The 24,705-nt window shown below is 42.0% G+C and overlaps 1 protein-coding gene across 2 annotated transcripts in view; it reads right to left on the reverse strand.

Annotated features, from left to right (window-relative positions):
* Positions 1-17,450, reverse strand: part of STOX2 (storkhead box 2) — a 101,068-nt gene extending 83,618 nt beyond the window's left edge. The window contains exons 1-2 of one of the 2 annotated variants that reach the window (XM_050338632.1): positions 17,025-17,450; positions 14,566-14,780 (exon numbers count right to left, since the gene is read on the reverse strand). The gene's annotated coding sequence lies outside the window, so the exon portion shown is untranslated. The remainder of the gene's footprint in view (positions 1-14,565; positions 14,781-17,024) is intronic. The other variant, XM_050338633.1, reaches the window with a different exon arrangement.
* Between the last annotated feature and the right edge of the window lie 7,255 nt (positions 17,451-24,705).

Consider the following 24,705-nt stretch of genomic DNA (forward strand, 5'->3'; position numbering starts at 1 on the left):
TTATTGCATCATCTCCTGTAGCATCTGCCCCATTATTGCAGTAGAAGCCAGTGTGGTTCCCTGCTGCATGGAAATCCAGCTTTCTGCCAAGAGCCTTCGAGTGCACACAAAAGGAATGAGGACTGAGAAACCTGTTTTATCCCCTCTTATCCCATAAACTAACAAGCCTTTCTTCCACTGCAGCTTTTCTCAACAAACACAGGTAATTACGCAGGATGGAATTTTCAAAGTAGGGAAAAGAAGAAAAAGGCAATCAGTTTAGCATTCCAGCTTTGCCAACTACTGTCACCTTAAACTCTGAGAGCTGCTTGCAGGGTTGGGGAGCAGACACAATGGTGTCCTGCCACTGACATAGGGTCCAGCTGTAGGCAATGAGCTTTGTGGTTCTAAACTGTTGGTAGGTGGTCACATTTTCCTGTCTGCTTCCATTCCCCTGGAGGTAAACAGGGTGGTAGGAGTTTTATTTCTGTCCTGCACCTCTCCTTTCTCATTTGGGTATCTTAAAATCAATGAAAAAGTGAGTTTTATGTTCATTTAGAAAAACTTGTGTTTGGTTTGTTCTTCTCATAAAGTCTCATGAGCCCTGTCCGTACTAGCTTCTGGCATGATGCTCCACCAGACATCCATAAAAGCACCCCTGTCCAAATTTACAGATTGTGTAGATGAGGAGGAACATAACTGGTTGTCATAGCGATGTCCACAGTCGGAGGAGCCTTTGGACTTCAGTGTCATGACAGTTACCAGGAGTTGAAAACCCCTTTAACTAGATGAAGTAGTTAATGGAAGCAAGCACTCCAGACAGCAGCAAATGTATGCTTAAATCAGTGGTGAAAAACCAGCCTGAAGAACCAGGTTGCTGCAGTTTGAAATTATTTAAGGTGTTGACTGTTTGGTTATTTGCAAATTACTGTAGCCCAGCCCACAGAAACTGCCATTGCTGTGACTACATGCATGTTTGACAAGCTGTTGTCCTCTGCTTCTAGATATCAGTAAATTATTTGGGTACCTTCACAGGAGGGAAAGCCTGTTCATGGAAATGTTCCAGCTACAGAAAAAGACTGAAAGGTTACAGCAAGCTCAGGAACATCACATGCTTTTGGCAAGGTGAGATGGAGGAGGATGAAAGGCAAAAGAGGGTAAGCAGAAGAATTATTGTTCCTGAATGATTAAACAAGCACAGAAACTTATGATTAGAGATCGCAGACATCTTTTATAACATGCCAAACTAGCTCACAGAGAAACATGACTCAATAATTCAGTCACACAAGCAGTATTGGCTCTCCATAGTCTGAAAGAAGACAGGGGTCTTCTGAAACAGGGGCTCTGCCCTGACTCCCTGCTTTAGGCCATTGAAGAGGCATGAAGCCTTTGGAATATGCTGGAGAACAGGCACTGGTGGACACAGCCCTGGCAGCCAAAAATGCTCCTCATTCTTCATGGCAGGAATCAACTCAAGATACAGTGATCTCTGGCTGTCTGTTGGACTCCTTAACCCTATAAAACAAGAAGGAGCGAGCTCCAGGCAGCTGTAACCTCACCTAGGCTTCTGCAAAGTATACATCTAAAAAAAGTATTGCTAAAGAAACTTTAGGTAGGTAATTTATTGTTGGGAGAAATAGGGCCCATAGAATTTCCTAGGAGTGAGAAGCAATGATTCTCAGATATAGTTCAGGCTTGCTTTGACTCACACTGCTTGTGATATCAACTACAGTCAGTCAGCCTGGTTTATCCAAGAGAAAAAAGACAGTATTTCAGTACGAAAGTACTAGTACTCTCTGTCCTCAATTAACGTAACCAACCACTCATCAATTGCAAAAGAATGTAGATGATTCAACAGTAATATCTTTTTTAATATCACATATTTCTGATAAGACTTCTTGTCAATCTTGAGACCTATACCACTAACATTATAAAAATAAGATTTTTTTCTTAAGTGCATGCTATCAAAAACTCACTTGAATATTTAGTTCTAACTCTTTTTTTCTATGTAACCAGTTAGAGAAGTTTCCAACACATTTTACTTTTTCCCTATTTAAAGGCAAAAAAACAAACACACCAAACCAAACAAAAACACTGATCTATGAGCACATGACTAAAATAACATGGATTCCTCTCTTAGCAAATTGAGGTGTTGAGCAGCCCACTTCAAAAGTGCCAAAGTCGTTGTTCAGAAGGGTGTCTGAACATATTCCTGTTCATCTGTACCACTTCAGAAAACTGCATTCTCCCTAGTTGCTACACCTTGAAAATCAGTGCAAAGCTTGGTGATTTCAGAACAATCAAGAGAAGACATGGCTAGGAAAAAAAAATTTACCATATCCATATTCTAATAATATTCCAATCCCCAGAAAAATTAGGTAAGAAATTCACATCTTCTAACTCATGTAATAATGTTTAAGAGACTTCAGCATACCAACTGTAAGTAAATTCAGCGGTCAAAAACAAATTCAGAAAACATTTGGACTATCTTTGCCTTATTTAAGAAAAAAAAAAGTGACACTATGCACCTTTAATAGCAAGAAGTGCCCAATCCCTTTCCAAAACCGGATGCATAGCTTTAGAGTCAGTTATAGAGAGGTATACAGCAATGTAAATACAAATTACAAACAATTACTACAAGGAGGAACATCTCCCAAGTGATGGGGGAAAGTTGTCAGGTACTTAATGCTCCTATTAATTATGTTTACCCAAGTTTCAACCTATTCCTGCACAAGGTAGGGTTTCACATTTACCAAAAAGGGGAATTACTCATTCTGGATGAAAATTAAATAACTCCAGAAACAAAATAGTTATTCTGACAAACTGGATAAAATCATTCGTGTATGAGTTCATGTTTTGCTTGGCATTTCTGGAAGTCAGTTTTTTTCTTGGAAATCATGATTTTCACAGTCAGAAACAAAACATAATCACCCATCATTCCCAAGGATGACTGCAAGAACTGAATTATCCGAAGATGGTAAGATGAAGCTCCTGTGATACATTTCTATATCCAAAAAGCAGGCAACAAAAACAAAGTTGCAGAGAGAAGCAGATGGCCAGTGAGTTATCACTCTTGGTCTGATGACTTATGTGGGCTCAACTTGTTTATTTACTCACATACTTGCAAAAAAAGTAACTTATGCCAGCAGCAACTATATTATGTATTATGTCTATATTATATACACAGTACATACCACTACCTACACACAACATTAAGGGATCAAGTATATATGCTCTAATTATGGGTTCTGCTGCAATGACAAAGGTCGGAATTGACCCTTCCCAGAGCCACGGAGTTAAATGACTGGTATGTTTAACATCGCAGCTCAAGAAAGGGTTAAAAGGAGATCAGTGTTACAGCTGCTCTGCTCACTGGCTTGGAGACAGGACAGAAGTGCTCAGGTCCTCGAGGGCAGGGAAGTGAGTCTGCAGTTACTGGCTATACCCTTTACACTATCCAGGAACCTCTGCCTGTTCACAACTCCCTGTTGATGCAACCCCCACGCTAACCCTGTATGATGTACCATAAAGTCCTGAACCAAAAGGCACCACTGTAAGTGAGCTCTGTCGTATGAACCCTCCTTCAAAACACAGATTCTTCTTGGATCATCTCACCCCTTGTTTAGGACTGATCTCACTATCTTCTCTTTAATTGTTCTTATTATCATCTGGGCATAGAAAAAATAATGCAGCCTTTCTAAGGACATAAAATCCAATTATGTAAAACTTCAGTGTTGTGAAAAGAATTAAAATATTTTAGCCAACAAATTAGCTGCAGAAAATCAGGAAAGGTCAGTATGTGACCATTTAACCCCCTGAAAATCACCAGGAAGTATTTTTCAGCTGCAATTATATTAATGCTACTGCCCTCAGCTATGGTTAACCACCAGTCTTAATATTGTAAAGGCTACTGGTAACCACCTCCTACTGCACATTTTCCAAACAAAGAGCTTTTGCATTATTTTCCCACCAGTAAAAGGTTCTTGTACTGCAGCTAAAGTGAGTAAAGGACTAGAAGTGGTCAGTGTAATTTTACATACTGGTAAGAGCCCTGAAAGTAGAGCAAGACATTTCTCGGGAGATTCTTTGAATTGCCAGGATGTAAATGTGATGCAGGATGTGTTTATAAGTGCCCTCACAGATCAGTATGTGCTGAAAAGATTGGCAAAGGATAGTATGAGATTCTGAAATGGTTTATGGCTTAAACATTGCTAAGACCTTTGTCCACTTTAGAAAACTGTACATAGAAGCAACTGGTAACCGAAGCTCACCCCTTCCCGAATATGTGAGTATACTAATTTGGACTGCGATGGGAACTTGAGATAAGATAAAGGTGGTACTATTATCCCAGGATAAGAATGTACCCACAAGTGTGAGTGAGTGGAATGCTGATGGCTCAGACAATCAAGGTGCAAGCTGACACGGGGCCATGCACACCCACCACCTCAGGCTACAAGCTGGGTGTTGAAGAAGAGAAGGAGAAAGCAAATCCTTCGAGGTGAGGTAGTATTTCTTTGTTCGTACACAAATGATTCAGTTGTGATAATTCCCCTCCGGGAAGCACCCAGACAACTCACACATAGCCTGATGATATTCATCTTTGCTGATGGGCCATAATGGACTCAACTGCGCTGACATAACAGTAAGGGATGAAATGTCCTGTGATCCAGTATTACATCCTCCACTGTAAAACTCCTTAGTGCAGGGGAGGTACCAGGGGCGTTCACACCTAGCCTAAGACTAAAAAACGCCAGACAGACTTCTCTCAACTCAGAGGACTTCTCTTACCACCACAGACTTCACTCAACACACAGGCTTCTTTCCTTACCACCCTGGGCTTCCCTCAATGGATCCAGACTGCAACCATCACTTTGACAAGACTGGGACTCTCACCTCTGAGAAGACCAGAAAAGGAGGGCCAACGGGACACTGTCAGAATTCATGCTGTGGTGATATTCTTTTTACTTACTCTGTCTCTCCCCACCCCCTCGTTTCTCTGTTTCCTATTTCCTTCTATCTCTCTACCTCATATTTACTGTTAAATAACAATCCGTACTATTGACTTTGGCATATGATCTTGTTTGCACCTTACTTCAGGCAGAGGCATCTCTCTAATAATTTTAAAGAACCTAATCATAGTGATGGTTGCATTGATCAGTTGGTTAGGATCAGATCCTCTTCACATTTCCACATCCACAGGTACATTACCACAGAGATGGACAGGGAAGTGTCTCTGAATAAAGTACTGAACTCCAAACAACTTCTCCTTAAACAAGTACCCCCTGCAGTCCAGGACTTGAGTGGTACTATGGGACCAGCAGATCCCACAGTCCAGAGACTGAAGCCTGAAAGAGGGAAGTGGGTACAGTGTAGGACAGCTGGGCTCCAAGCAGGATGCTCCCATCCGACCCACCAACATGTGGTGCAAGACAGCCTGGTGCTCTATCTGGTGCAGCATCTGAGCCTTTGCGACAGAGAAGTAGAGAAGTCTACTCCCATCTTTCCACCCACTTCATGGTGTAGGAAGTGTTACACAGACAGACTCATGAACACCATCTGCTTAACTGCGGCATTTGACTCCCTTCCTCCAGCATGTACAGCATGTAATAGTCTGAGATGGTCTAAGTGCCCTAATACAATCCTACATTTTACATTTCTGTACATCATGGACTAAAAAACAAAGTGAAAACATACTTTTCATCTCCCACAACATTGGCCTTATTTTTCTAACTGAATTTGCTTGCACTGTTTCTTTAAAAAAAAAAAGGAAAAAGAAACTCTGTGGGAGCATGAAACCCTTATTTCAAGAAAAATTAACAGACATAAATTCATGCAATACTTACATCTGTACAGGAATGTAAAATCTACAGAGGAAACAACTTTTTTTTTTCCCCCAGGGTATCTTTATTTGTTCTACTACAAAAAAGAACACTAAGTTTCATACATGAATGCAGATACAATAAAAACTTCCGATCAGGGAAAAAAACCTTTTTTTAAAATATGTGAAATTACTAACCATCTTTTTCCTATTCACATCTGCATTTTAAAATGGAAAGGAAAGAAAATAATTTCCAAGTACTTGGGTTGTCACGTCAGCGTGGTTTATTAATTGCAAACAACCATGTGGTCTATTAATTATAGAATAGATACATATTACCTATCGCATTTCTGTAGCTTGGAATGAATGCAAGTAACTGAAATAGCCTTCCAGTGCTCTGGGAGATATGACAGCTAGTTAGACAGAGGCACACAACATCACACTCTGTGTTTTTAAAAGCTGTTCAGTGATTTACATCATCTTTCACAGTGAAAAGGATGATGTTTTTAAATTTATTTTTCACAGAAGTCCAAAGTCCCACAACTACAAATGTGGCCACTTGGTTCTCACAGGGCTTCAGTATCCCAGGTGAAAAACAAGGAGAAAATCAGTTCCCAGTAGGCTCCAACTGAGAGTCCTAAAGGGGAACACCCCAGTGTGCTGCTTGCTCTCCAGAGCATCCCAGGGAACTCATCCAGCACCATGCAGAGAACAGAGTTAGAAACAGTCCTCACATCTTCTAGTGCCAACTCTGCATCTTAACAATAGATCAGAAAGCTGTTCCTCATGCATATATTATCTGTGGGCTATCTGTCAGCTTTCCCTAAACTGACAAGCATAGACAGAAGGACAAGGTAGCTTTTGACACACACAGATATAAATGATCCCAGTCATTCATTTATCTTTAATGCTAAACTATCTGTACAATGCCCCTTGAAAACAAATTAATAAAAAGCATTTTATTTTTTTGCCCAACTTTATCATAAAACTTTTGTTTGATACGGGGAAGAATGGCATAGGAAAAAAAGGAACATACTTTCAAAGCAGCAGTGATTTAAGGCAGGAGGAAGAATGAAGACTGTTCACAGGGCTTATTACCACACAAAAACCCCTCAGTCAAAGGGGTTTTTGGGTTACAGGAAGCCCCATCAGCCCCAGGCTCAAGCTGCAAAGAGCTTACATCTGAAAACTGGTTCTGCCCCACTTCAGTCCCATTCCCAGTGAGCATGCCTGTGTGCCTCTAGACCATCCCACCACAGGCACCTTCTGCTCAGGGCTAGAAAGAAGGGGAAAGCAGAAAGATTTGAGATACTGATGCTTATCTGAAATTGTATACTCACATAAACAAAAGGGCCTACTCCAAGCAAAAGGATTGTTTCTGACTCTCATAAGACATGGGAGTTGCCAAACTAGGAAAAATACAAAACTGTTAAATGAAACACAAAATGATGGCACAGTTTGACACTGAGTATTTGCATGTGGACAGGACTGGCTTGTTTGGGATGATTAAAGAAATGCAGATCAAACACTGAGCATGTACTTCTGAGCACCCTCCCAAGCCCGGGCAGGCCAGCCAGCCACAGAAAAACCCAGCCAAGGGAAAAGTTGTTCCTCCAGAGGTTGGCAAAAATATGGCCCACACCACCCATCAGAAGCTAGTGCCTGCTTGCTCCGGGCATCCACAGCATTTTGGTACCTCCTGGCATTTCCACACCCTGCTCTGCGCCTGGCACATCCTGGCAGACACGGGAAGATGAGTCCTGCTTGGGCAGGTGAACATCCCACCAACAGGCTGGTTCACCTCGTATTCTTGTGCAAACCCCTGCAAGAGCCACAGCTGCGATAAGATGGGCTTCCCTCCGCTCAGTAAAACCCACGGGTGCAGGGTTAGGAAGATTACACTGCCACCAAGAGAAAGACTCCCTTCAAAGATGTCAAGCCATGCATTCGATACAAGCGATACTCAGCTGGACAGAGATGCAGCGAGTGCAGGACATGCACCTGTAATTCCCTGCCAGGACTGACTGCCTTTCTGCTAGAAGATAAGACTGGACTTACTACTTTGGCCACATTCATCCTTCAATGAACACACATTAATTTAGTCCAGAATTTTATTTTTTGGTCATTTGAATAGCAGATAGTATTCGTAACCAGCTCAAATATCATGACTCTCAGGATAAGGCATCAAAGAAAGCAACTATTCACCTTACTAATCTAACATTCTGCAAACTGAGATCTATTAGTGGAACCAACAGAGTATGTAGATCAGGGATGAAATATTAATAGTGCAACTATTCAGTTCAGACCACTTTAGCAAGCTATTAAAAAAAATACAAGAAGGTAGTATTTGAAAACATTTTGAGAAAACAATTTTTAAGTGAGGTCTGAAAACCATCTGAATAAATACAGCTTATAACTATGATTTATAGTCTGATAGTCAAGCAATGAATGTAGTCTGTCATACACCTGAAACTGTTTCACATTTGTGATTCATTTGCACAAGAACTGCTTTCAACAGTTGTGGGTTTTTAAAATTTTGAACTAAAGACCATTAAAATGGAAGAAAGACTCTAGCAGTCCCAAATACAGATATAGCCCAATACTGAACCTCCTAGAGGCCAGCAGTGTGCAGCAGGGAAGAATAAGGTGCTGCTCATGTCTCCTCGTAATAATCTGTGTCTCCCCCCATTTTCAGCTCAAAGGATATGCCGTGCCTGCTCTGATTCTTCTATCAAGTAGTCTTTGTGAGACCTCTCTGCCAGAGGGTTGCCCAGGCTCTCCCATCAGCCTATGTAAACTTTCTGCACCCACAGCATCATCCGGATAGAAACCCTGCAGGCTACTCCTTTTGGCATGAAGAATCACCTCCTTTTCCTTTTGAATCTGTCTCCCTTCAGTTTCATTTCCTCCCAAATAATTTTAACTGAAGAAACAGTTACATAATTTTAACCAAAGAACAACTCCTCATCTCTTACCATCAAGAATGTTTTCATCCCTGACATTTTGTTTTAAATGCAATGAACTCTTGCCTTATTTTATTTATTTTTTAACCAAGCAAGTTGAATGTACTCAAGAGACAGTAGGGATATAGACTACATTTTAATGTAGGGTTATGAAACTTGTAATGAACCATCACACACATTTTTTGTATCAGACAGCTTCCAGAAAAGTCGTTTTAGATTATTTTTATACTGCGAAAAGTGGTTATATCATTGTGCAAAGTATCCTTGCTATAGATACCATAAAATACTTCAGTCTCCAATCTTTCAGTAGTTGCTCAAGGTTGGCAAATTCTTCAAACTCTAACCCTGGTTTTCTAGTAGTTCACCTACATCATCATGGCAGGATGAGAGATCTCTCTGGGTCTTCCTCAGTTTCACCATGATTATGCCTGCAAACTTATGAGGATGATGCTTTTAAATTTATTTTTCACAGAATTGACAGCAATGACTGTAGATTGACTCAGAAAATGAATGTAACATTTGATTTTTTTTTCCAAAACATAAAACTGCTGACAGGCTGCCCTTGGATGGGCCATCTCTCTAGATTTCATGAAGACACAATGGAAGGAATGTGACAAAGGTGCACAAGAAAAGTGGTAGTCAGTAACTGAGACACACAAGAAGTACTCTTAAGGCAGCAATGTGGGTAATGAAGAAAACAAATGCAGAATTTTCCTGTACTTTAAAAGCTAAGCACCACTTAGTGCCCTCTACTGCACACAGAGGTAATAGGCAAAGCGCCACTGAACAATGACATCATCTGATACTAAACAACACGGTAAGTTGTACGTATGACAAATATTTATTTCCTTAATTACACTTGTTTTCTAAAAATACTAATAAATTATGCAAATATCTTCAGTACCAGCTTAGAGCAGATTTTTTTTTACGCTCTCTCTTCCCATCTAGTATCCTGTGTTCTGCCTGCAAGCAAGCTGTCACCTCTCCTCCCACATCTACACAGTGGGAAATTCATGCTGAGTGAGTCGAGCTGCTGGGTGGGGGAGCGTACAGCACCCTCAGCATGAGATTCAATCATGAGATGCTCATGATGGCTAAACAGCTCAGTGAGACCTGCTCTACTCTAGGGAGCGGCAAGTGCCCACCTCTCCCTACTTTTAGCTAAAAGAAACAAAACTAAGACAAACAAACACAAAGAAAGGTCAAAGCCCTGATGTAATTTTCAACTTCCAAATAAATGTGCATTAACAGTCTATAAAAGGCCCTTCACACACAACATGAAAGAAGTAAATGCAGACTGGAGGAACCACGGCCCTGAAGAGGATTAATTGATTGTCAGACAGGGCCAAGGAGGTCTCCTAATGTGGAATACAAATATTTAATCTGATTGTGAAATCTTATCTCCTGCCTCTAAGAAGATTAATGGAAATTCTTTTCCAGCAGACTATTAATTCTGATCCATTTCATGAACTCAGAATATTTTCCAGAAGCAAAGTTTGTGCATTTTAACTAGTTTATAAGCATTCTACTTAAAGTCAATCTGAACAAAGTTGATCAAGATTAAAACCTGTTCAAGGAAGTTAGATCATAAAAAAATGCCATGTGCATGCATTCACATTGCATGAAACAGGCATGTCACATGCATGCACAGACACTAAAACATAAGGCATCTTTTTTTATGTGAACCATGAAACATCCAAGGTCTCTGCACTGTACTTAAACCAAAAGTGGCATGAAGATGTCATGGTAGTAAAGTTCTTTCTTAAAAAAAATGTTTTTCCAAATTAATAATTCCCGCTCTAGCCTGGAATGAAGGGAGATATTCCAGAGAAGAAGGAAGAACACATTCACATGTCCTTTTTTCTGTCATACACAGAGTACAGACAGACAGCTAATATCATTGCTGAGTACAGAAAGACAGCTAATAGCTACAAGGAAAGGGAAGTACAGCCAGCTGGCTTGCTTTGTCCAGGTTCCTTCCCCCTGGAAGAAAGTGAGGGAGCCATCCTTCCCATTTCTTTCATTTCTGCCCATAAGCTAAGCTGGCAATATGCCAGATGCCCCAGACTTAACTTTTCTGTATGGTTTTTCCTAGAAGTCTGGAGGCTCTAGTAGGGTCTATCTGAAGCAAGAAAAGCGTGGTAAGCACTACTGTGGAGAAAGGGAAAGATCTCTGCCATCTCTCTCTCCTCCTCCAAGTCCCCCAGACAACCCAAAATGAAATGAGATGCTTGGACTCTGCTCCATGGTCACGAGCCACTCCATCCGGCTCATCCTGCAGCCCTGCTAAATGCAGGCATCTGTGCTGGGTGATGCCACACATCTATTTAAATCAAGGCTGAGAAGCATCACACATCAGGCAACCCTCAAGCATTTGGCAGGTCTGCTTTAGATCTGTGTTGGCTGGTCAAATTCAGCCTATTCCTGTTTAAAACAAGCTAACCTGCACTTCATTGCTAAGTAAGGCTTCACCTGGGAGTGATGAAACCAATCCATCAGAATATATAGAACACTCCTGCTTTTTTCTCAATACTCAATTCATAATGAAGCTACCAGGAACCAGCTGAACATTATCACTGCACTCTTAGTCCCAAGGCTCTTACCTGAGATGCCAATAATTCAAATAACCTTACATTTGTCATGAGCAAAGAGTATGCATGGAGTTGCAGCACCTCACATAACTTGGTTTGAGCCTTTAATCTAGACAAGACCTTGATCCAGGGGCAACTCAAAAGAGTCCTCAAGTACAGCACTGCATGGGCTTCTGCTTGCTACCTGAGAAGGTAATGTAATGCACCACTTGTACACATGAATGCCTGCATCCTTCCTGTAGTCAAGGAAATATTTTAATTATATCTTCATTATTAAAATGTCCAAAGGACATTGCTCTTTTAAAGGCCCTTATTAATTTTTTATATTATCTGAGGCAGAACAGTATAGGATCACAAAGACACGGGCCCATTGCCTCCTGAGCCCCCAGGAACCCTGCACACCAGAACCATCCACTTCAGCAGGACCTAATGAGTAGTTCACAACCATTATTTTTGCACGTAATAACCGCAGTCATGAAGCGAGTCTCCCCTACAGCAAAAAGAAAGCATTTAATAAGGATCTTTGCATAGTTTCAGGTAAAGCATGTTAGTTTCCAGTTCTCCCTGTATCTTACGAAAATATCCAGTTGGTGAGAAAATATATGAACCCCTTAGGTAATGCAGTAATGCCATTATTGCATTGCCATAGGATACCCTTCCTAGTACAACAGCCCAAATTCAAGTGGCCCTCACTGTATTTTCCCTTATATACCTATTGTGTTGCTAGTACGAAGCAGAAGTCCTGAGGAAAAACATAGTATATAACTTCATTCTCTCATGCTCTCAACTGTAAAATGGTAACAGTAACACATCCTTCCCTAAAGGGCTTCTGTGACCACAGGGACAGAAAACTGTCATATATGTTCTGGTACAGAGACAGCAAGGTTCATACATATACCACAAAAGAGGTTTTGTCCATCATAACCCATAGCCAGGAAAGCATCAAAACTTTACACTGTACCAGAAATTATATATCTGCCATTTCTTAAGTTGAAAGCAGTTGCCTTCAGAGCTTTTAACTTTAGGTTTCAGCACATAAATTCCCAAGGTATCTTAAGGAAAACAGAAAGACTGTTAATTACATGCATATGCACACCCCACACTATATGCACACAACCCTAAATATCTGCTTTCTTACATCATGGAAAGCCATTATCCCAGAACATACTGCCCTGATGGGCCTCATGTTGCTTCTACCACTGTTCCCACCAAGAGTACTTTATGCCAAGTTTACAAACTTTAAAAAAAGTTATTCTTTATTCTCTTCCCCATCTTAAGCCAAAACACTAATTTTCTGTGCAATATAGTCAGAATACCAGTTGGCACCAGCAATTACTACATGACACTCATAAAAAACTTAAACTATGCAAAACCAAAATCTTCAGATTAGACAGGTTACACTGGGCACTGACCGTGGAACTTGATCCTGAACTTCGGCACATGTGTTCTCATCTTGAGCAACTCTCCCTATCATGAGATGATAGGGAAAAGTTGTGGTTACTCTGTGAGAAAGTAGGAACAAGGTATAACTGCCTCCCCAGCACCGAAGGCAGGGCCTGGAGGGTGCTCCTGGGCAGCTCCCAGCTGGAAAAAACTCCTTTATCACCTGGTGCCCTTCAGCAAGGTACTCAGGGTATACGCTGGGTGCTGGGAAGCTCTCCTTCATCTTGCAATTTCTTAGGCAATCCCACAGCCTTTCTATTTTCTACTGTTGATTTAAAGGCTGTGGGCTTGGACAAAGTACATATTTTCTGGCACAACTAAAATTTCTCAAGGAATGTAGGCCATGGTAAGAAAATTTTCATTTTCTATCTCTCTCTTGATAAAAGTAGAACTTCTCAAGTCGAAGAAAAGACACTCCTTTAAGCCAAAGGCAAGTTATATGCTACTGCAAACAAACCCAGTTTTAGAGTTTCTCTCTCCCACCTCCTGCTTCCCCTAAAAAAAGGAAAAACCCCAAATGTTCATAATGCAGTGCATTTGGTGGCCTAAATATGGGTGTTACCAGATTCCCCACTGACATAAAGAGGTCAGAATTTGGAGAAGCTGAGAAAATGACATAAGCTTTCCCAAGAAAACTTGACCTAGAACAATTAACCTGAGAACAGCACCAGAACAATGTCCCAGAAAGCTCATTTCCAAGACAAGTTTATGCTGGGAAAAGTTTAGTACTTCAGGACTACTGAGAGTAAGTTCTCACATTTACACCTGACACAATGAATTCATTTGGAAATGCAAGACTCTCAGAACCCATGTGAGAAAACAACTTTTTTACTATATTGTTTCCTAATCTCCTTATAAAAATCCTAGGAGTAACACGCTACCATATCCAGTACTTTTGGCATCTGCCTACAACATAAAGGAAAACTTTGTTATGCAGTTGAAAAACCATTAAGCTCCTTTGAGAAACAGCCTTGTGTTCCAGGATGCTTCTTGCCCTGATACCTAATTACCACACATCACTCCTGATCATCTTCACAAGTTTTGATACACCTAAAAATACTTTCTTCAACTATAACCAGTGTTTTTAACACATTTTTCCTCAAATGTAAAAAATAAAACACCATACCATGTTCTGTCCTTAAATAAAATTACCTACACAGCTAGTTTTGATCTGTGAGTGCTGCTTCTTCCTCCCAATTCTCTCTGTTAACCACCCCCCACAAGACACACTTAGATTATTTCATTGGGGTTTTTTATTAGCCTTCTGCTGTGCAGATAAAGGCATGAAAAAGTTACAAACCAAAGAAAGAGAGGCAGATAAATGCGTTTTCACTAACCTTTTGCCAGGGTGGGGAAGCTGAAATAGCCTGTGAAGGCCCAGCCAAAGGGGACTAAACCAGGCAGCAATTTTGCTCCTGTTGGCCGGTGAGCAAGTGAGCAAGCAGGGAGAACCGGTGGCTGGGAGGGAAGGAGGAGCACACCAGGGCAGATGAGTAGTTCCCTACTAAATTAGAGAATAATCAGCTTGGAATTGCAAATAACTGTGTGCAGTCTGGGAAGTGGAGAGGAAGAGAGACTTTCTGCCAAACTGCCCCGAACTGTCAAACATTTGCATTTTTTACTTTCCAGGGTCTCTGCTCCACCTCCTCTACCAGCCCTCCCTGTGTGCCAGCAGAAGACTTCTCCTCAGCACCTGCAGACCATGGATTTTCACTGGGAACACCAGCTTGGTTAGCAGAAAAGTGCAGGGAGCTGGCATGTGTGCACACACCTGGAAAGGAGCACTGAAGAGCCGCAATCGCTTCTGGGCATTGCTCATTCCTGCAAACCTTCCACTGCGGGAATTGCTCTCTGCACCAGTTTCAAGTCTTTTTATGGTCAGAGTAGTTGCAATGTTGCCAAAATGCTGAGACTGCTGAAGCTGCTTTGATGGCCTCAGAAGGTCTCCAAAAGCCTGAAGCAAGGGACATGTGATTTCCAAATACTCTGTTAAGGAAAAGTCAACAAACAAAAAGTAACAAATAAAAAACAAACCACAACCTCTGACCTACACCTTTGCTACCCAGTCTTCTGTTAGAACATACCTCTGTTGACTGTAAAAACCTAAAACTTTTAATTATGAAGCTGAACATTTTTTCAGTATGGATGGATGGTTATGGGTAAAGTAACTTTTAGAAGGAAAATAACTAGAGACCTTTCACACCCAGAATCTCAGATGTCATTTGAAAAGTAAGGGGATTCAGATTCAAACCTGGTCAAGATTGTGTTGAAGCCAAAACAGCAAAGACTTTAATTTTCCAATCAACAGGAGAAGAGATCGGAGGTTTGCCAGTGGGGTCAACAAACTCCTCATAGTACTCAAAACATTTCTAGTTTAATGTAATCAAAATATTTGAGAATAATCTGATATTATTTATGTATATTCATTTAATTTTTTTATTATATTTTATTTATAGGTGATTTTTTTTTCTCCCAAAACCTGGCAGGATGTGCTCACAAAATTTCAGCGTCATTGAAGCAAATTAATCAGGTTTTAACCCCCAGGCCACATGAAAATACTACCTTCTCACACCACCTCTAAGTAAAATAGCCTTAAAGCACCCCATCCTATTTTGACTGGTCTTCCTGTTCACATTTCCACTCACAGAAGAAATACTTAATCTGTCTTCTTAAGCAGACTGTTTCTGCTTTGTTTTCTGTAATCATCAGTTACCTCAAAATGTATGACAAGGGAACAGGTCATAGCATCACCATGCTTCACTGCCTTCTCCAGCAGCATCCTCTGCCCTGTGTTGTACATGAATCCTTGCTTAGTGGTTAGCATTACGCTTTCATGTTAGTGACTAACCTATAGTTCTGAGAGCCTTTGGTGTCTTGCCAAGATTTAGCAAATAATTACTCCTTTATAGTTTCTGCTTTAGTTGATCCTAAGACTTCTTTTCTCCTACCAGCAGAAATGCAAATACATATTGAAGTAAAACACGTCTTTTCCATTACAATTTCTAGTTGTACAATCTTCTACCAGTTGGTTCCACTTACTTCTGTTTCTTGGGCTCTTTGTAGCTGACATTTCTCCTTAGACACCTACAGTTCTATAGCACAGGAACACCAAATTTATTTCTCTACCCCTCTCAGACCACTTTTTGATGACAGAAATGTTACGAACAGTCTGCAGCACATCTATTCTGTAAATATTAAGGGAGACTTTGCTTTCCAATCCAGCCAAACTAACACATTTAAATGAGTAAAGGGAAGGAAAAAAAAAAAAAAGGAATACTTCTATAACATAACTGCATACTTATAAATAGCCTGCTTTCCATGTGTGTCAGATATCAAATAGCTTAATGACAACTGATAACTGGCTGATTTCTGCAATCTGCCATCAGCTGCTATTTTCAAGAGAACATGAGCTATTCCTAATGCTGCAGTACAACTCCTCTTAGTTGTGTAGGAAGCTTACATTTTTCAACCAGATGGCAGGTATATACTATTTTAACCAAGATCCTGTTTTAAGAACAGCGGTCGATATAATGACAGCGCTGACAAGCCAAGAGGCATACAAAAGTAGATAACTACATAATACCATTTAGTATTGGCCTTTAGAAAAATAACATACTTATGAACAGCAACAGATGGGTCAGGCAATCAGGCTGCATGACCTCATTTACTGGGAAAAACAAGGTGTTTTGTTTGGTTTTTTAAATTAAATTCCAGCTTTTATTTCCAAAACATACTTGTAAAACTTGAATGTGTTTTTTCTCATGAGTGTATCAAGCCAGAAAGCCTGTGCTCCCTGAGTCAAGCAGGGACAAGAGCTGTTTGGCTGCATTATAGTGTGATTAATCCACACAACTGCTTTAACACCCAACAGAGGGGAAAACCCCCCTCTAGAACACAGGGTTTGATATGATACAAATAACTTGTTAAATATCTCTGTCATTAGAGCAATGTCTACTAATTAGCAAATAAATTATTTACACTGGCATTTCTATTGCAGCAGAAGACATTATCCTGTTCTTTTTCACTGGCGTCTCCTAAATAGCAGTAGCAAATAGTAGCTGTGAAATCTCACAGAAGTAAAGTAATTCCACATTTTTCAGAACTGCCTTAGCCTGAACATTTTTTTCCCCCCACCCCTGTAACAGGCATCAGTTCTTTTTGGGACCTGACCCACTGCAGTCTTATACTGCTGCCTCTAACACAGGACATGGTTTCCCCCTCTGTACTTACATTATGTGTGGGATCCTCTCTTCAAACATAAATGGAGAATCAACAGGAGAAGTAGAGTCTGGGTGACTGAGCAGAACACTGAAACACCCCAGGTGATCCCTGTGGCTTCTCCTCTCTTCTGTGTCAGAGACTTCCCTTGTATTCAAAACTCATTTGAGTGGGGAAGATCCGATGTCCTACCAGTCAAACACACTGAGCCTTTGGATCCTCTACAGCCCTAACAAAGCATTTTGCAGTAGATGTCTGTATATTTACTGTTCTCTTTTTCTGGATGCATGCCTATGCAAGAAGGAAGCAAGCTCTCTTTATATTTCACACCCATTCACACTACATTTTTTTCAGGGTGTTGCTAAAAGAAAAAAAAAAATTCCCAAGCTTGCTCAGCTCCAAATGGCCAACCATTTATTTTCCTCTGGTTATACTGACTGAGTTATTTTCCCACACGTTCCTGATGTGGTGAATGACTTGTCTGAGCAAGCAAGATAATGCTTTAGGCAGCAGATTAGAAAACGCAAATGCACAGGCAGTCCAATAGGCACCTCCTGGGCTGCGTCCTGCCGGTGAGGCTTGGCTTTCCATCCCCAGCTGAAGCTGCGGGAGGTGCTCATCTCTCTGAAGGCTTACACTGCGGATCTCAGGCCCTGAGTGAGGTGCTACAATGTCCCCATGTCCCAGTCCTGTTTCTGGATGCACACAGTGAGAATTAATTCTGACAATGGCAGGCACCAAGGCTCAGCCCTGCTATTAACTGCGGCGACAGCTACCAGGTTGCCAGTCCAGGGCAGGCTATTTCAGCCAGGACAGATGTACAGCTTAATGGGGAGAAATGAGGACATACTATGAGCACCACGGTTTCCACTCCATCACTTCCACATGGCTGTGGAAAAAAAGGTCAAGAAAAACCAAGGATAGGAGGGGTTGAACTAGTTCTCACCCCCCTGGATTGGCAGGATGGCTTTGCTTGCCCCACATCTACCCCCAAAAGAAGACAAAGCAGGTCCTCATCCCTCATACCCACCTCTTCATGGTAGGGAGCACCATGTAGAAGTGTCCCAGGCTTGTGGGGTCATTGCTTACCCTGCTTCCTAAACAAAAAGTCTCAGGAACATCTTCTACAGAGAGAATGGTGGCACATATTTACCTCTGACCTCTCTAAGTGCCACATAGTAACAAATATCAAATTATCAAAAGTTTCCTGGAAGAGGTCTCCACATCCCTGGAGACTTTCTAGTCTGACCTGACTGGATCAAGCCCTGAACAAGCTGGTCTGATGTCACAGCTGGCACTGCCCTGAGCAGGAGGTTGAACCAGAGACCTCCTCGGGTCCCTTCCTACCTGACTTCTCCTGCAATCCTCTTCTGTTTGACCTTGTCACTCAAACCAACATGCTGCTGCCCATTTACTATCCAGGTCAGCAAGTCCTCACAAACCCAGCACCCTTGCAAGAATTTGGGGGGCCAGTGAATTACAAAAGCACAAGGAGGTACCTTCCTCCAGCCAGGAAGATCTCCAGACCAGGGTTCTGCTAATGGCTAATGGCCCTCACTGAAGAGCTCCTAATACATTCAGAAGTGGGGAGTCAAGAAGTGCAGAGATAAATAATGACTGAGGTAAAAAGGATTTTCTAGATTTTTCTGTAAGCTTTTACTTCTACTACTTTCTCTGTAAGGTTTTACTGCTCAGTTTACTTTTTGGTTGGTTGGTTTGGGTTTTTTTGGTTTTGCACTGAAAGAAAATCTGTATGGAACTAGCAAGAAGAAAGACATCAGATTTTTAGTATTTAGAATAACTGAAAATTTACGTCACATTAAAATCTTAACTGGAATTGGGAGTGAATTTTACAAGTGGCAACAATGAAACAATGCTGAGTAGGAGCACCCTGAAACCTCTTTTCACAGGCTCTTCGCTTGAAATTGCAATTACAGTGATCTGGGTATGAAGACAATTGTGACATTAAAAAAAAATCGTAATAAAAGAAAACGCTGTTTTCAGTTTGCAGGGAAATCCTGAATCTCAGGTATGGCTGAGCCATGGAGTACACCCTGGCTGGCTGCCTGGGTCTGTCAGCTGCACCGCACGGTCCTTCTCAGGCTACTGGCTCAGACAGTTCTCAAGAGCACGGCCTAGACACCCAGGGCCACAACCCCCTGCTCAGCGGTGCAGAGGGAGGGGCGCAACATCTTCTCCTGGGCAGGAGCATGGTTAGGGGCGATGGCGAGGCAGGAACAAAACCTGTTCCTGACTGACGCAAAGACGTCCCAAGAGTTGCAGCATCTCACAACACCAAGTCAGTCTGGCTCCCTTCCATCTGACTCATGCCCACGTACCAACACAGCTGGCACATGGCTGTGCAGGGAGGGAGGCCACGTTCCTCCTCTGAGGGAGAATTTGATTCATGGCAAAAGGTATACCAGTCTGGATCTCAGGAGGGATATCCACTCATTCTCCCTGACACCAGGGTTATTTAGCTCACTCCCCGGGCACAACCTCAGCAGCTTGGGCATATCACACCCGAGCAGCAGTGGTCCCAGGAGAGGCAGAAGGGTTTATGGACTGAGTGATGTACTTCAGATATTCAGACTGCCCAGATTCCATTTAAAGTTTCACAGCAAGAGAGGAAAGGGAGAAAAAGAAGACGAAAAAATAAATTAAAACAAGACAAAATAGATGTGTCCGCAGAAACATGAAACATAGACAGAAGTAGCCCTGTTATCATTGCTCCAGCTGGTATAAAGACAGTACTTTTCCACACTACAGTCACATTTCCAGTTTCTTCGCAGACCTACCTGGAGGGACTGAATAATTTGCATCTATCTTTTTCACATATTATTTGCACATTCCACGTATTATTTGCATTTATCGTGAAAGGGTGGAGAATAATAGTGCTTAGTGCAAGAAATAAATACCTTTAAAAAACAAATCAGTCAGTGCTGCCAGTCAGACAGATGCAAAAGTTGACAAAATACAGCCTTTCATTATTTTTTCATTCCAGCCAATGCACAAAATACATGAAATATAAAAGAGTGCCTCACATAGATTTTTTCCAGCTGAATGGAGCTTTGACAGTCAAGAACACTGCATTTTTCACATAATAAAATGTGATTTTCCATCAATTTTACCAGTAATGAAAATGTAGCATACAGCACAATCACTTGAAAGCCAAGAAGTTGAAGCCAAGGGTGAGGTTGAAAGTTGCAAAACTGGGAGCCTCAAGGGAAAAGAAGCGGTGGATAGATGAGAACTGGTCCTCTGCCATTCATCTACTTTTCTACTAACGCCCTCCACCCCCACCTCCACCAGCCAAAAGGGCTCCCCCTCCTCCTGTTCCTGGTGTTCAGTGGGAGGGGCAGCCAGCGCAAAAACATCCATCTGGTTCCCATCACGGGAAGGACTGCCTAGGTTAGCCCCTGCCAAAGCCTGTCATTAGCAATCAGCATAAGAGAGACCATGAGAAAACACAGCACAGCTAAGACAACAAACCTAATACTTTTAATACGCTAATCATAACAACAGGACTCAATTTCGTTCTTTATAAAAAGAGGGAGTCAGATGGGCCATCCCGGTAGCCTCATTTTATCAGGGAAATTAATTTAACAGGCAACACAAATGTTATTTTCTTATGCCGCAGTAGATCCATCAGCACCTATTAGATGCATCTACAGGAGTAAAATATGGCAAGGAAGGGTAATTTCATAAGCAGGTGCGAAACCTTGCTACCTTTTAATACACTTTGTCTCCTTTTAGCTACAGGATAATAGACATGGCATTTAAATCCCGACACAGCTGTTATAATCCAAGATTCTAGTGTTTTATGAAAGCTTGGAGAGGTGATCATCAAACTGCCCATGTTCTCTTGCCATGGAAGAGAATGCCCATGTTCTCTTCCCACCTCCCCTAGCCTTGCTAGCCAGACAGGTAGAGCAATGCTGGTATTTCCACAATTTCCACAAACTGCCCTTCTTGCATAGCATCCTTTAAAATCTGTTTTATCACTCTTTCATTTTAGATGACTGGGGGGAAAAAAAAAAGCCAAACCCACAACCAAGCAGTCTATAGCAATACCTCCTGCAGCTGCTGCCACAGGGACTGAGGACCTGTGGGGATATTAGAACCTTGTACTGCTGGGTGCTGCACACAGATGAAAGCAGAGCTGCCAGCTGGACTTCGCAGCCACAACTTTTCCCCCACCTCAGCAATATAATCACACACTCCCCTAATTACTGAATAAGAGTGGCTGTTAATTCCCTATCCGAAGTAATTAAATCTGACTTAGGTCAAAAGTGAACCAACAGAAGGGAACAGAGAGAGGTGGTGAGCTCTAATCCTTTGCTCTTCTCCTAACCTGCCTCAGGCCTCAAACCAGACCCCTGAGGAGCTTGTTCTCCTCCCCACAGGCCACACAATCCTTGTTCAGAGCATTTGTCCAGTCTCAGAGAGCCACATTTCCCCCATTACTTTGACAAGGGCTGCTCCTGCTCCACTTGCAATCCTGCTATCCTGGAAGAGCACACAGGAGCAGATGAACACTTTGAGATCTCACCTGAGATCAGCTCTGCATCACTGTGTCTCCCTGGAGTTCCTTGCACCAGAGTAACAGCAACACCACAACTAACACACACAGCAGTAATCAAAGCTGATGAGTTTGTAAACACCCCCACTCCCTACAGTTCCCCTGGAAGAAGGGGACTGAGGTGGGAATAAGGGAAGAAGCCTCCTTCAGGAAGAATTAGCATGTCTCTGCCTAAGGATGACATGGCTCAAACTCCCTCAGGACTGTCCCATGCAAATCACTGTCACCTGGCTTGCCTCTCTCAAGCTCCCTCCTTTTGTTATGCTGTTCCCACACACATCTAAGAATATCCTGATGAGTGAATAACAGCTTCTTCTTCCTCCTTTTAGGAAACTATTTCCCCATTTGTTTCTCTCCTCTCCTCTCCCTGCTTCGGTATTTAGCTCTAAAGTTAATGATCCTTTTAAAAAGAGGAAAGCATCTTCTAGGAATGACTTGCCCCAGGCTATTCCATGGGCTGCTCAGAAGTAAATCCCATAATTTATACCCTCTGTGGTCAAAGAAGAACATTCCTAGGACGAAAAAAAAGCACAGCTAGACACAGAGATGGAAAGGGCAGGGAGACTGTCCTGTTCTCTCTTGCACATTTTGCCATGTTCCTTATCCTAGAACTTCAGAAAGTAAAAATCACTGGGATATCAAGGCTGAGCCACAGCCCAAGTCTGCTCTGACTTAATGCCAGATAACCAATCACAAAATTGCCAAAACGTCTTCTTTCTTCCCCTTTGTGCAACAAAGGGGCATTTATGTCTCAGCCCACTACGCTGAAACCCACGCAAGCCTCCAAAGGGTCACACTGGCATCGGTGCCACAGCCCAGAGTGGGACCACAGCGGGTAGCAAGAAGGGACCAAGTGGGACCAAGAAGGCAGCACTAGTGCAGGAACCTGGCCAAAGACCTGGCTGCCTCCATCACAACTCCTGCCCTTCATTCTTGCTGTCTTGGTTGGACACTGCATGCTCACCTGTGCGTTGCTGAAAGGCTGTACGCTGGCTTGACTCCTTCCGATTGTTCACTGGATCCTGGTGACCATTCCCCCTCCCAGGAACAAGGCGTACAACCATGGGATACAAGTAGGAACCAGCCACAGTGCACTGCATGTCCAAGAGAGCTGCAGAGCAGGACAAGATGGAGAATGAGGACAGACAGCTCTGTGAAAAACCAGAATAGCAGCTTTGAAGGAAGAGATATGGTGGAAACAAAAGCTGACCCCTAAAAAAGGAAAAAGACCAGAGAAGGCTATGGGAGGGCAACCCATCTGCTGTTGGGATGGAGAAAGACACAACAAGGCTACTGATGATGGATTGATGGATGACTAGTTCAATTTCTCTCCTAGATCTCCCATCATAAGATGGGAAATGGTGTGTCAAAACCCTCAGGAGCCAGAGCTAACAGAAATATATCTTTCATTTATCCCTTAAAAGTCATGGATCAAGTAGGCTTTTCCTCCCTTTCACCACTCTTTTCATGTCTGGAACGTTTTCCCCCCACCTTTCTACTCCGTGAATTTATACTTTAAAATAGCAGAAGATACTGTGTATAGGCAACCAGCCTGTTGTTTAGACACTGTAAAACCTAAACAATATAAAGAGGAAAAAAAGCAGAGGGAAAGACACAGGTAGATGGTGGTGAGCTGTGCAGATAGATACTGCATCCTGAGTGTTACTGCGACATGCTGAAGCACTGATTGTCAGAACTTCTAACTCCCTAGTTTTTACAAGCTTAAAAATGAAAATATGAAGTCTGACCAAGAGGCAGAAAGTTAGGAGCTCAAAACTACATTCCTAGCACCGTTGTACTTAAGATTATAAAAATAATGCATCTATATTAAAAACTCTGATTTGGTGTACCCCTAAACTAAAAAAAAAAATTAAAAATCATATATCATTTGGAGAGAAAGGAAAGACCAGTATAAAATGTGTTGTTCATCAGTTGATCACGTATGTTTGTTTTTAAGAGATTACAGATATATATAATTTTCACAGAAGTGTTTGCCCAAAATTCAATAAAGCTCCTGAACATGAAGGAGTACCTTAATAGTGATGGATTACCCTACATTTGAAAAACAGCTTTGGACAGATTTTAAATGCATAATGCTTGCTATTATATAGACACTATACTTAACAGGATAGCGCCCAAAGCTGTAAAAATCTATCCAGGGGTATTCGTGTAAGAGAGAGAGAAAAAGAAAAAAAATTTTCCTTCCCTTTCACTTGAAATTACTTCAAGCCCCACTGGGGCAGGCTGCAAGGAGAGGGCAACCACCCAGTGACACCTTGCCTGAGCAAGCCAAGCATGCAGGCTCCACTCTCTGCACCCTTCCCAGAGCTTATCTGCAATCCCTGAGTCTCCAACTATGTCAGGGCAGCAGAGCTGTGATGAACTATCCTCATTAACAGTGAACTTCTTTGTTTTGATGAGGTAAATGAATAATTACGTTTGTGCCCTAAGAGGACTATAAATCACCATGGCATTTAGCCACTTAGCTTAGTGCTGTCAAACATACTTTGCAATGGCCAAACACAATCCATATGATAAATTTATGCAGCTGAAGTTTTCAGACCACCAGTAATTTCTGTCTTAAAATCCTCCTGACTGAGAAGAGAGACAGGGCAAGAAAGAAAACAGGTAACAATTAAGTACCAGTGACCTAAAGTGGCACAGATTTCCCAGAGAATGTGACAAACTGAGGCAGAATAAAATAATCCAGAGCTGAAAAGGCAGAGGTAATACTTTCAACTTTGCACTTCTGAGATCTCGCATTGTGTATCAGCAGAAAGATCGATGCTTGCAGAAATTAGTGCAAAACATGGGATCTATTGAGGCCGAGACACAGATCAAATTTGGAAAGGAATCTGCTTTGGTCCACTGCTGGGGAGACATGCACCATTGCTGCTGTTTCAGCTCAGCTCAACTCCTGTGGGGTTTGTCTGAGGATCTGCTGAGAGGACTGGTGCCAAAGATCCCACAAAAAGAGAGAGACACAATGCATTGCCTCCCTTTTCACAGAATCATAGACTGGTTTGGGTTGGAAGGGACCTTTAGAGGTCACCTAGTCCAAGCCCCTATTATGACCAGGGACATCTTCAACTAGATCAGGTTACTCAGAGC

The sequence above is a fragment of the Myiozetetes cayanensis genome, unplaced genomic scaffold, assembly GCF_022539395.1.
Source record: "Myiozetetes cayanensis isolate MyiCay16 unplaced genomic scaffold, myiCay2020 scf7, whole genome shotgun sequence".
In the NCBI taxonomy this organism is placed as follows: domain Eukaryota; kingdom Metazoa; phylum Chordata; class Aves; order Passeriformes; family Tyrannidae; genus Myiozetetes; species Myiozetetes cayanensis.